Source organism: Spea bombifrons, chromosome 1 (genome assembly GCF_027358695.1).
Source record: "Spea bombifrons isolate aSpeBom1 chromosome 1, aSpeBom1.2.pri, whole genome shotgun sequence".
Taxonomy (NCBI): domain Eukaryota; kingdom Metazoa; phylum Chordata; class Amphibia; order Anura; family Pelobatidae; genus Spea; species Spea bombifrons.
In genome coordinates this window covers 133,524,652-133,535,337 of record NC_071087.1, presented here as the reverse complement: position 1 = coordinate 133,535,337, position 10,686 = coordinate 133,524,652, and positions in this window count along the sequence as shown.

Sequence of the window (10,686 nt, the reverse complement as noted above, 5' to 3'; positions counted from 1 at the left end):
CCTGCTTTCAAATATTATACTGTGTTTCTGTGTAAGTAACTTGCTCTATTAATTTTTACACTTATGGATATCATTGGGCACGTCATTGCCAGTGTTTTTCCCTTTAACTGTGAAAACAAAATTGCAGTTGTTGATCAACCCCCTGACACTCCTTGTGTTAATGCTGTAATATTGGCTTCTGTCTCTGCAATACTATAGAAAGGACAACACCATATGAGACAGGACCCTATTGTAATAAAATGTTTACATGCTCCACTAATGGCGTTCTGCTGTTTGCAGCCAGGGAACTGTTAGATCAGTGACCTCAAAGGGAATGAATATTGCTTTCTTTCTTTGCTAACAGTTAATTCTTCTTCTTGCACATGCAAAAACATTGTCATCGCCATCTCTTGAGCGAAGAAGAATGTGTATCGAAGCACTGGAAAATAACAAATTAGACACATTTCCTTCAGTTTTTTTGTATAGGTGCCCAACTGAGAACCAGAAAATGAAATCCCTGATGCATAATTTTAGAACATCTGTTCTGCCCCTAATCTCGGTCATGTGAAGAAGATGCAACCATTTGCATTTGTTTTCTTTACTCAGAGATGAACTTCTGTTCCTCAGAAACAAAAACAATTTAAGAATTTAAGAGCACAAACTTTATTTTCTGCCTTTTTACCACTGATGTGGACCGTGAACCGCATACAGTATAGCCAAAAAAACCCAAAACCTTTGCACTTAAATTTGGGTGCATATTAAGGGGCAGTAGTCAGTTAAGGCCCCCAATACCATGTAGTGTAATAATCGTACATGGAACCTTGTTTAAAAACAAGATATGTAAATCCTCAGATCAATCCCTTTTTAAGTATATATTTGAGAATATTATCAGTATTTTCTTTTTTCTTGTGTCAATAGATAGTAATTATAGGGGGGCCTTTATGATCTTTCTAGCATGAGTTAAGAGACTCAAATATCCCAAGAACTTTACCATCCAAAGTTTTTTAGTATGATTACTAAACATGCAAATATGAATGAATTGTGGATGAATTATGATGACAATGATGATATGAAAAATGGAATCTTGCCACATTAACTATTCATTATGAAGATCCAACTGTGAAAAGATAGAGCCGTTAAATGAAATTGCTACCTTTTATTGCGCCACATATTTGTTCTGTAGGGGAGGTCAAATAGGTCCAGAAGGCTTATGCCACTTTACATATTTTTCTACATTGCCTCAAAGGTATCAGCTTTGACTAATGGTTCCAACTGCAGTGGGGCTAAAATGGCTATATCTGTTTTCCTGTTGGAAGCCTAAAGAGTGCCTTTCCTAATGCTATACCTTACTATTTAGTGAATTAACGTCCAAGGTTTTATATGTTCTTCTTTTTCAGAATTTATAGAAGCAGAGGAAGTCTAATAAGATGCAAAAACTCTTGTGAGATGAGGTTGCACATTTAAAAAAACGAAACAGAGAACATATCTTTAAATTAGAATCTTGGTTATCATAGGGCACTTTAAACACATTTGATATTTATGAGCCTAGATGAAATAGGCTATACACTTGTGAGTACATCATATATATATATCATCTGGATGAAGAAGTCTAAGGCTCTACACTTTTCCATAGGGTAGTTTATTGATAAGTGTTTTGTTTTTAAAAAAATGTGCACCCTCTCACTTGTTTTAGACTGTATATCATACTGTATATCATACTGTAGGTGTGTGTTTCAAGATTTTTGCTATTATAATTATAAAGAGTGCCCACACATTCACAGAAAGCACAGTGCAAAAACTTTGTTCCACCATATTGTGGTAAAGTGTGCATGTGTACAATACACAAGCTAGTTTTGGGGCGGCAAACCTGTACTTATATCCCATATAGTCAGGAACTGACGCTAATACAAACTGACCAGACACTCACACTAACACACACAGGTTGGTCACTGAGAGCAGAGCCTTAAAATATACACATGTTTTTTTCCTAACCTTACTGGGCTTAACCCTACTGTGCAATGACCAGAATAGTAGAAATAAATAGAATTTAGATTTTTGTTGCACAGCAAGGTGTCTGTAAATCTCTCTGATGTACTTTAATACCTACAGCTTAATAGCTGGTGTCTTGGTGTCATCCTCTGACCACATGCTGTAATGACCAGAAGATGTTGTCAACAAATGACAATAATACAAAACTGTTGCAAGGGTTAAGTAGTAGTGGATTGTCAATCTATGTTCATTGTGCTTCTTGGGTCACATTTAAGACTGTTAAAAGATTTTTGTTAAAACTGTCTTTTTGTTGTTGCTTAATCAGTAACTAAGGACACATTGTACTTGATCCCCATGTTGTTCGCCTATCACTGAAGCATAGCATACATGACCAATGGTATTGGGCCATTTTGTTGGTTTCTAAAACCAGTTTGGAGTCTTTCTACCAAAATCTAATTTGGTACAAGACTAAATCCAGTCCGTAAAAAATATACACTTCTACATTAAGACTTAGGAGTTTATTCATGAACAATGAGTGTGTAGATGAGTAGCATTGAATAGTTATAATGATTATTATGTATTATTGGTGATATATATATTGTATCATTGTAACATTATTAACTTCCTTGTCAATGCAGTATTGTACCAGGCATTTGTTTTCTTATTCTTTCATATCATTACTCTAGAGATGGGAGAAAGAAGAAATATTATTATTGAATATTTTTATTGAATTTTATAATAGTAGATGGTAGTTTATTACACAAACCAGAAATGAATGAATGATGTCTCCCATGCGTCCACTGCACTAGTGCTAATGAACATACAGTGATTTATTTCAGCTGAAAGAAGGGTCCTAATTAATTTGCCTGCTCCAGTCTTCTGCCCAGAGACTTAGAACGTGCTGCTTCTGTTCGTTGCCATTTTCAAGCCCTTGTTTAGCCAATGATCCGTACACAACAAACAGGAGAGAAAAAGACAAAGGCTGTGGCAAAGAGTTCAATGTATATCCCATATACATGAATGGAAAATCAAAAGATCTAGCTAACCACAATAAACAAGAAACACAGATACAATGTGTTTTCAATGACACACGTGAGATATATATTTTTTTTATTATTCAGTAGTATTTTTTCCCCAAGGAAATGAACATTTCCTGTAACTGCAAACATCATCTTCTTTTTGAGGCATATAAATTACCGTATTTGCTCGATTATAAGACGACCCTGATTATAAGACAACCCCCCAAATCTTAATATTAATTTAGGAAAAAAAGAAAAACCCTGAATATAAGACGACCCTATAGGAAAAAAGTTTTACCAGTAAATGTTAATTCATTTAAACTATTTTTTTAATAAAAGCTATGATTGAGAAAAAATATTTTGGTTTTATTTCCTTCTATTTTCCAACCTGCCCCCCAGTTATGCACATCTGCCCCAGAAATGCCTTATACCCCCTATATGCCACTGTGCCCCATGATATGCCTTTTAACCATCTAAATGCCACTATGCCCCATGATATGCCTTTTAACCCTATATGCCACTGTGCCCCATGATATGCCTTTTAACCCTATATGCCACTCTGGCACTTAGAGGGTTAAAAGGCATATTATGGGGAAGAGTGGCATATAGGGAGGTTTAAGGCATTTCAGGAGGCAGAGTGGCGTATAGAGGGTTAAAAAGGCATTTCTGGAGGCAGAGTGGCATTAAGGGGGTTAAAAGGCATTTCACAGAGCACCCTGCCTCCAGAAATGCCTTATGCCCCCCCATTTAACACCCCCCCGCCCCACTTACCGGTACTTCTGAGACTCCTGTCATGTAGCTGGGGCAGCGTGTAGACTCACGCTGCAGCCGGAAGGAGGCGTGGCTAGCAGCGGGGGTTGTCTGCGTGCATCGCGCAGACATTCCCCGGCTGTCAGAGATCAGAGTTCCCCGCGCCGGTGCCGGTGCCGGTGCCGCACCGGTGCGGGGAACTCTGATGTTTGACAGCTGGGGAAGGTCTGCGCGATGCACGCAGACAACCCCCGCTGCTAGCCACACCTCCTTCCGGCTGCATTGTGAGTTGTAGACATCTACACGCTGCCCCAGCTGCACACCGGGGACTCTGAAGTACCGGTAAGTGGGGCGCGGGGGTTGAGACAGGAGGATCCAGATCCCCTGCAGCTGCGATGTGCCTTTAAAATATTGTGGTGTCTCCCTTGCAAATTGCAGTATCCCCCTTTATGCATCTGCCCTTTTAGCACACCAAACTGGACACCAAACACCAAATTTAGGTACCACAAAACCAGATTGAGATTATTATTATTATCCTTTATTTATATAGCGCCAACAGTTTACGCAGCGCTTAATACAATACATAAATTCAAGGGATATGACAAGAATTGACAGACTAAGACAAACCGATACATTTGGTGGAGAGAGCCCTGCTCGCAAGCTTACAATCTAGAGGGAAATGGGGTGACAAACATAAGGCACAGAGAAAGGGTGAGAGGTATTGTGGTGGTTGTATCGATGACAAGGAATTTCTAGCAGCTAAGATGACATGCTTCTCTGAAGAAGTGGGTTTTTAGATGTTTCTTGAATGTCGGGAGGGAGGGTGAATGCTGAAGGTTCCTTGGGAGCAGATTCCAGAGATATGGGGCAGCTCGAGTGAAATCTTGTAGACGGGAAAAGGAAGAGGTGATGAGTGAGGAGGAGAGCCTTAGCCCATGGGAGGAACGTAGGGATCGAGTAGGAGAGTATTTGCTAATGAGGTCAGAAATGTACGGAGGAGCAGTATTATGGATGGCCTTATATGTCAGTACCAGGATCTTAAATTTAATTCTAAAGGTAATTGGGAGCCAGTGGAGGGATTCACAGAGGGGGGAAGCAGAAGAGGAGCGACGTGCAAGGAAGATGAGCCTAGCAGCGGCATTTAGGATAGACTGTAGAGGAGAGAGTCAAGACAGTGGAGTGCCAACCAGAAGAGTGTTGCAGTAGTCAAGACGGGAAATGATAAGGGAATGAACCAGGGCTTTTGTGGATTCTTGGGTGAGGAATGGGCGGATACGAGAGATGTTCTTTAGGTGCAAGCAGCAGGATCTGGCGAGGGACTGAATGTGAGGGATGAAGGAGAGGTTTGAGTCAAGGATGACCCCAAGGCATCGGGCCTGGTTAGTAGGAGAGATAGTCGTGTTGTTAATGGTGATAGAGAATTCAGGTAGTGTTGTGACATCCATGAAGAAATAGCAGACAAGCAATTGGTAATACGGGACAGGAGAGATGGAGAGAGATCAGGAGAAGACAGGTAGATTTGGGTATCATCTGCATATAGGTGATACTGGAGGCCAAATGAGTTGATTAGTTTGCCAAGAGAGGAAGTATAAAGAGAGAACAGCAGAGGGCCAAGGACTGAACCTTGGAGGACACCAACCGAAAGTGGAAGGGGTGATGATGTCTTGCCAGAGAAGTTGACAGAGAAGGAACGGTTAGACAGATATGAGGAGATCCAGGAGAGAGCTGTATCTCGAATGCCTATAGAAGCAAGTGAGTCTAGAAGAAGGTGGTGATCAACAGTATCGAAAGCAGCAGAGAGATCCAGTAGAATTAGAATAGAGTAGTGACCTTTTGCTTTGGCAGAGAGCAAGTCATTGGAGACTTTTGTTAGAGCTGTTTCAGTAGAGTGAAGGGGTTTGAAACCAGACTGTAGAGGGTCAAGGAGGGAATTAGAGGAGAGGAAGTTAGTGAGGCGATTGTACACAATCCGTTCAAGCAGTTTAGAGGTAAACACCTTTATTACATATAAATAACAAAACAATAATGAAATCCAGAAATGTAGTCAAACCCCACAGCCAGAAGTCGGGAGCCAAAACATGAACTCAGACAAGCAGAAGTCAGTATACCGGAGGACAACAGAGTGAGACACCAGCCAGGCCAAGGTCAACACAGATTAACAGCAGATAGAATGGTAAATGCGCTTGGTCAGAGAGATACTGGGGAACACACATTTGATGAGTCTGTATGATAGGCCAAGGGTTAATAATTAAAGAGTTCCAACTCAACTCATTTTGAAAGATCTCAGGTGCATATACAACAAAAACACAATCTAGCGCAAGAAACAATACAAGAAGACCGCCCTTTTTGCACTGCCAGTGTCAGTCACCTATAACTCCTATCACACATATCATCCATAAGGCTCATCATGTAGTAGCTCATCTGTCCATTTTTTAATAAAATACATAAATATGCATTAATATATATTCATACAAATATAATTGTGTCTTTTGTGTGTGTTTTTTTTAATTACTTTTTTAAAAAAAATCTTTAGGGAGAGAGGGGATTTAACAGATGTGGGTGGGCACTTTGTAGGCATGGTGTCTGATTCCCTGCATATTTTTTCAATATCTAACTAAAGAACAGAGTCCAACATACAGACATGCCACTATTTGTGACACAGAAGCAAGCAGCCACATTAGTTTGCCTGCACTATGCTTTCTGCTTTGCAATTTGATTTGTTTTAGGAAGAGATCTCTGACATAGGGACACCAGCAAGAATTTCTACAGACTGCCTCAGGAAGTACTACCAAGAACCATTTTTATGATAGCGTGGTGCATCATAAAGGACATAAGGAGTTACACAGATTGAAAAACTTTAGACAAGAACTGTTCAACTTTTTTGGGTAGAATATTAACTTTCACTTGCTCTTAACAGGCTATATAAACAGGGTAGAGAGTATAATGTTGCATGGGTAGAAAGGGCATTGAGGGAGGCCAGAACTGATCCAACCACAATTGAAGAACTTTATAAAGAACCTGGCTGTTAGGTGTAATTTAGTGCAATATACACATTTTAGAACAGTTGAATGCAGATACTTTTGAGAACTACTCATAAAAAATCTAAACAATTTAAACTTTATTTATACCAGTATTTTTTTTAAACTAATTTTTCAATTCCCATATGTAGATCATTTGCTTAAAACAAAAATAAGCTGATCTTTCCAGACAGTCTATTTCAGGGATGTCTGTCGTTCACATCAAATGAGTCAGTGCCATCATTAGTACTTTGTCATCCTGTTCAGAATAGAAACAACCATTTGCGTGAAAATAATAATTCTGTTACATATAACAATGTTTGTATCATAGCGTGATTTGAATCAGTTTTACAGTCAAGAAAACTTTTTTTATTGTTGATATCTAGTTTATAGTCGGAACATGATTTTTTTTCCCGGATAATATTTTCTTCTTGTTATAGCAAGTTATGTGTGTTGATCATTAGTTTTGCATAATAAAATGTGTTTACAATACAGATTTATTGGAAATGATGTGACAGGATTATTCTGTGAATATTATGGCTGGCAAAAAAAATTGTAGGTGTTTGTATCTGCTGTATGAATTTTTTAAATTCCTGATCATTGCCCTATGTATTTAGTAATTTGAGTTCTGCTAGACTATATGAAAGGACATGCTGTCTATATCTACATCTACATCAGTATATTGTGTAATGTGGAATAGGAATTGATTAAAATAATGTAATAACTGTACTAACTGCCTGGTAATTAGCATACCTCCTAACTGTATCAATTTATGTAGGAAAGTCTAATTTTTAGGGGTCTGTCCATGTCACAGATGCCTGCAGGAACCACCACCTAGCCCAAAATTGTTGACCCCAAAATTATTTTAAAAATACATAAGGAGGCTTTGGTAACCCACTGAGCTGCTCAAACTTTATAAAAAAAAAACAACCCAATTTAGACATAAAAGGTAAAATGTCAAATTAGAAAAATATTCTAAGACACTCCTTTCTTTGTCTGCAGGAGACCACCCATTAGGGAACTGTGTAGCCCAGACACTTTACGATGCTCTTAATAAGTTAGGTTTTGCCGTTACGCTTCCTTGTATCTTGTCTGCACTGAGTGTGTATGTGGTCAAGGGCGGATCCAGAGCATGGTCTCAAGAGGGGCACTCACACTAACACACAACTAGACACTTGCACTAACTCACACACCCAGTCACTTACACCAACACAACTAGACACTCATAACTAACACACATATACATTTGGCACTAACATACAGCATACACAGGGGCGTACCTAGAGTATTTGGCACCCGGGGCGGATCCTGTAAGTGGCACCCCCCCCCCAAATGTAAAGACATCTACAAAATTATGCTGGCAAGAATACTTATTGCACCAATTTGTAAACTGTATGTCAACTGTAAACAACAAGAAATCTGAAAAAATAAATTAATAACTTATAAGTAAAATAAACACATATAAATAACATTTACTGAACATATAATAGTGCTTTCTTTAATAACCCTCCAAAAAAACGGCGTCCACATTGCCCACATAGAACCTGACCAGCACCCAAATTACATACACATAGGACGTGCCATATTTGCCCCCAAACAGCCTAGCATGAGTCAGCATTGTTCCCAAACAGCAGAGTGTACGCTATCTTTGTCCCATGAACACACTACCTGTGCTATCTTTGTCCCATAAACACCCTGCCTGTGCCATTTTTGTCCCATAAACACCCTGCTTATACCATCTTTGCCTTTTTGACAAATCAACTATACACCTATGATTAACACAAACACTTTTACAGTCACTCACTAATTCACTTTCATTCACACAATTCATTCACACAATCAATTATTCTTTTACACAAATTATTTACACATATTCATTGATGCATTCTCACAAATTCATTAATTCTCTCACTCATTCACACAATTCATCCACACATTAATCCATTCATTTTCTCTCTCTTATTCTGACTCTTTATTTCAATATTCTTGCTACCCTCCTTTATCCCTATCTACCCCTTCTCACTCCCTTCTCCCTATCTACCCCCTATCCCCCGTCTCACTCCCTTCTCCCTATCTACCCCCTCCTAACTATCTACCCTCTCCCTCTTTGAAGTTCACTTACCTTTCAGGAGTCCTGCGGTGGGGGTGCAAGGCCTCTGCCTCCCAGCTCTGCCACTGTATGGAACAGTATAGAGTGATGGGAGTTATGATGTACTTTAGAGCTTAATTATATAATGAAAAATACATTGGAAATGGTACAGCATAACACCCATCACTCTCACACACTTACCAATCCGCATTTACCAGTCCACACATACCAGTCCACAGATTCCACATTTACCAATCCACACATACCAATCCACAGATTCCACACATACCAATCCACATTTACCAATCCACACATACCAATCCACACATACCAGTCCACAGATTCCACACATACCAATCCACACATACCAGCCCAGATTCCACACATACCAATCCACACATACCAATCCACAGATTCCACACATACCAATCCACACTTACCAATCCACACTTACCAGCCCACAGATTCCACACATACCAATCCACATTTACCAATCCACACATACCAATCCACACATACCAGTCCACAGATTCCACACATACCAATCCACACATACCAGCCCACAGATTCCACACATACCAATCCACACATACCAATCCACAGATTCCACACATACCAATCCACACTTACCAATCCACACATACCAGCCCACAGATTCCACACATACCAATCCACATTTACCAATCCACACATACCAATCCACATATTCCACACATACCAGCCCACAGATTCCACACATACCAATCCACATTTACCAATCCACACATACCAATCCACAGATTCCACACATACCAATCCACACTTACCAATCCACACATACCAATCCACAGATTCCACACATACCAATCCACAGATTCCACACATACCAATCCACATTTACCAATCCACACATACCACACATACCAATCCACACTTACCAATCCACAGATTCCACACATACCAATCCACATTTACCAATCCACATTTACCAATCCACACATACCAATCCACAGATTCCACACATAGCAATCCACACATAGCAATCCACACATAGCAATCCACTCTCACTGTCACTGAATGATTTCCTACCTTTCCTCTTTTCTTCTTGCAGCAGTCAGCTCCTTTTCTTCCTCTTCGCTCCTCTTCTTCTGTCTTCTTCCGGTTCAGAGGGCACGGACGAAGGTGGGCGCGGCTTCAGCAGCAGTTTCCGCGCGGATCGCGAGGGAGCGGTATCGGAGGTCTTTAACAGACCTCCGGCTCCCTTGAGTGATTTTAAGCCGGTTCAAGGGAACCGGCTTAAAATCACTCAAGGGAGCCGGAGGTCTGTTAAAGACATCCGAGACCGCTCCCTTGCGAACCTGCTCCTCCAGCGGCGGACATTACTGTCCGTCTCTGGAGGGGTGCCGGGTGCCGGCAAGTTGGCACCCCCCTGATGAGCGGCACCCGGTGCGGACCGCCCCCCCCCGCCCCCCGCTAGGTACGCTACTGAGCATACACCAAGACATCTACACAAACATACCCAGATACTCAAACACAACCAGTCACGCACATACCCAAAATATACCCAAGCACTGCATAATTTGATGGCGCTATATAAAACAATAAATAATAATAATAATGATGATGTTCACACACTAAAATATCCAAATACACACACACACACTAACATACCCAAACCCTAACACTAACATCCCCTGACAAAGACACGTGTTCACACAATAAAAAAGCCAGACATACACTAACATACCCAGACACACTTTGACTAACATACCCAAAGACACATGTTTATACACTAACATATCCAGATATACATGCTATATTCTAACATACTTAGGCAGACACACATGCATACACTAACAAACAT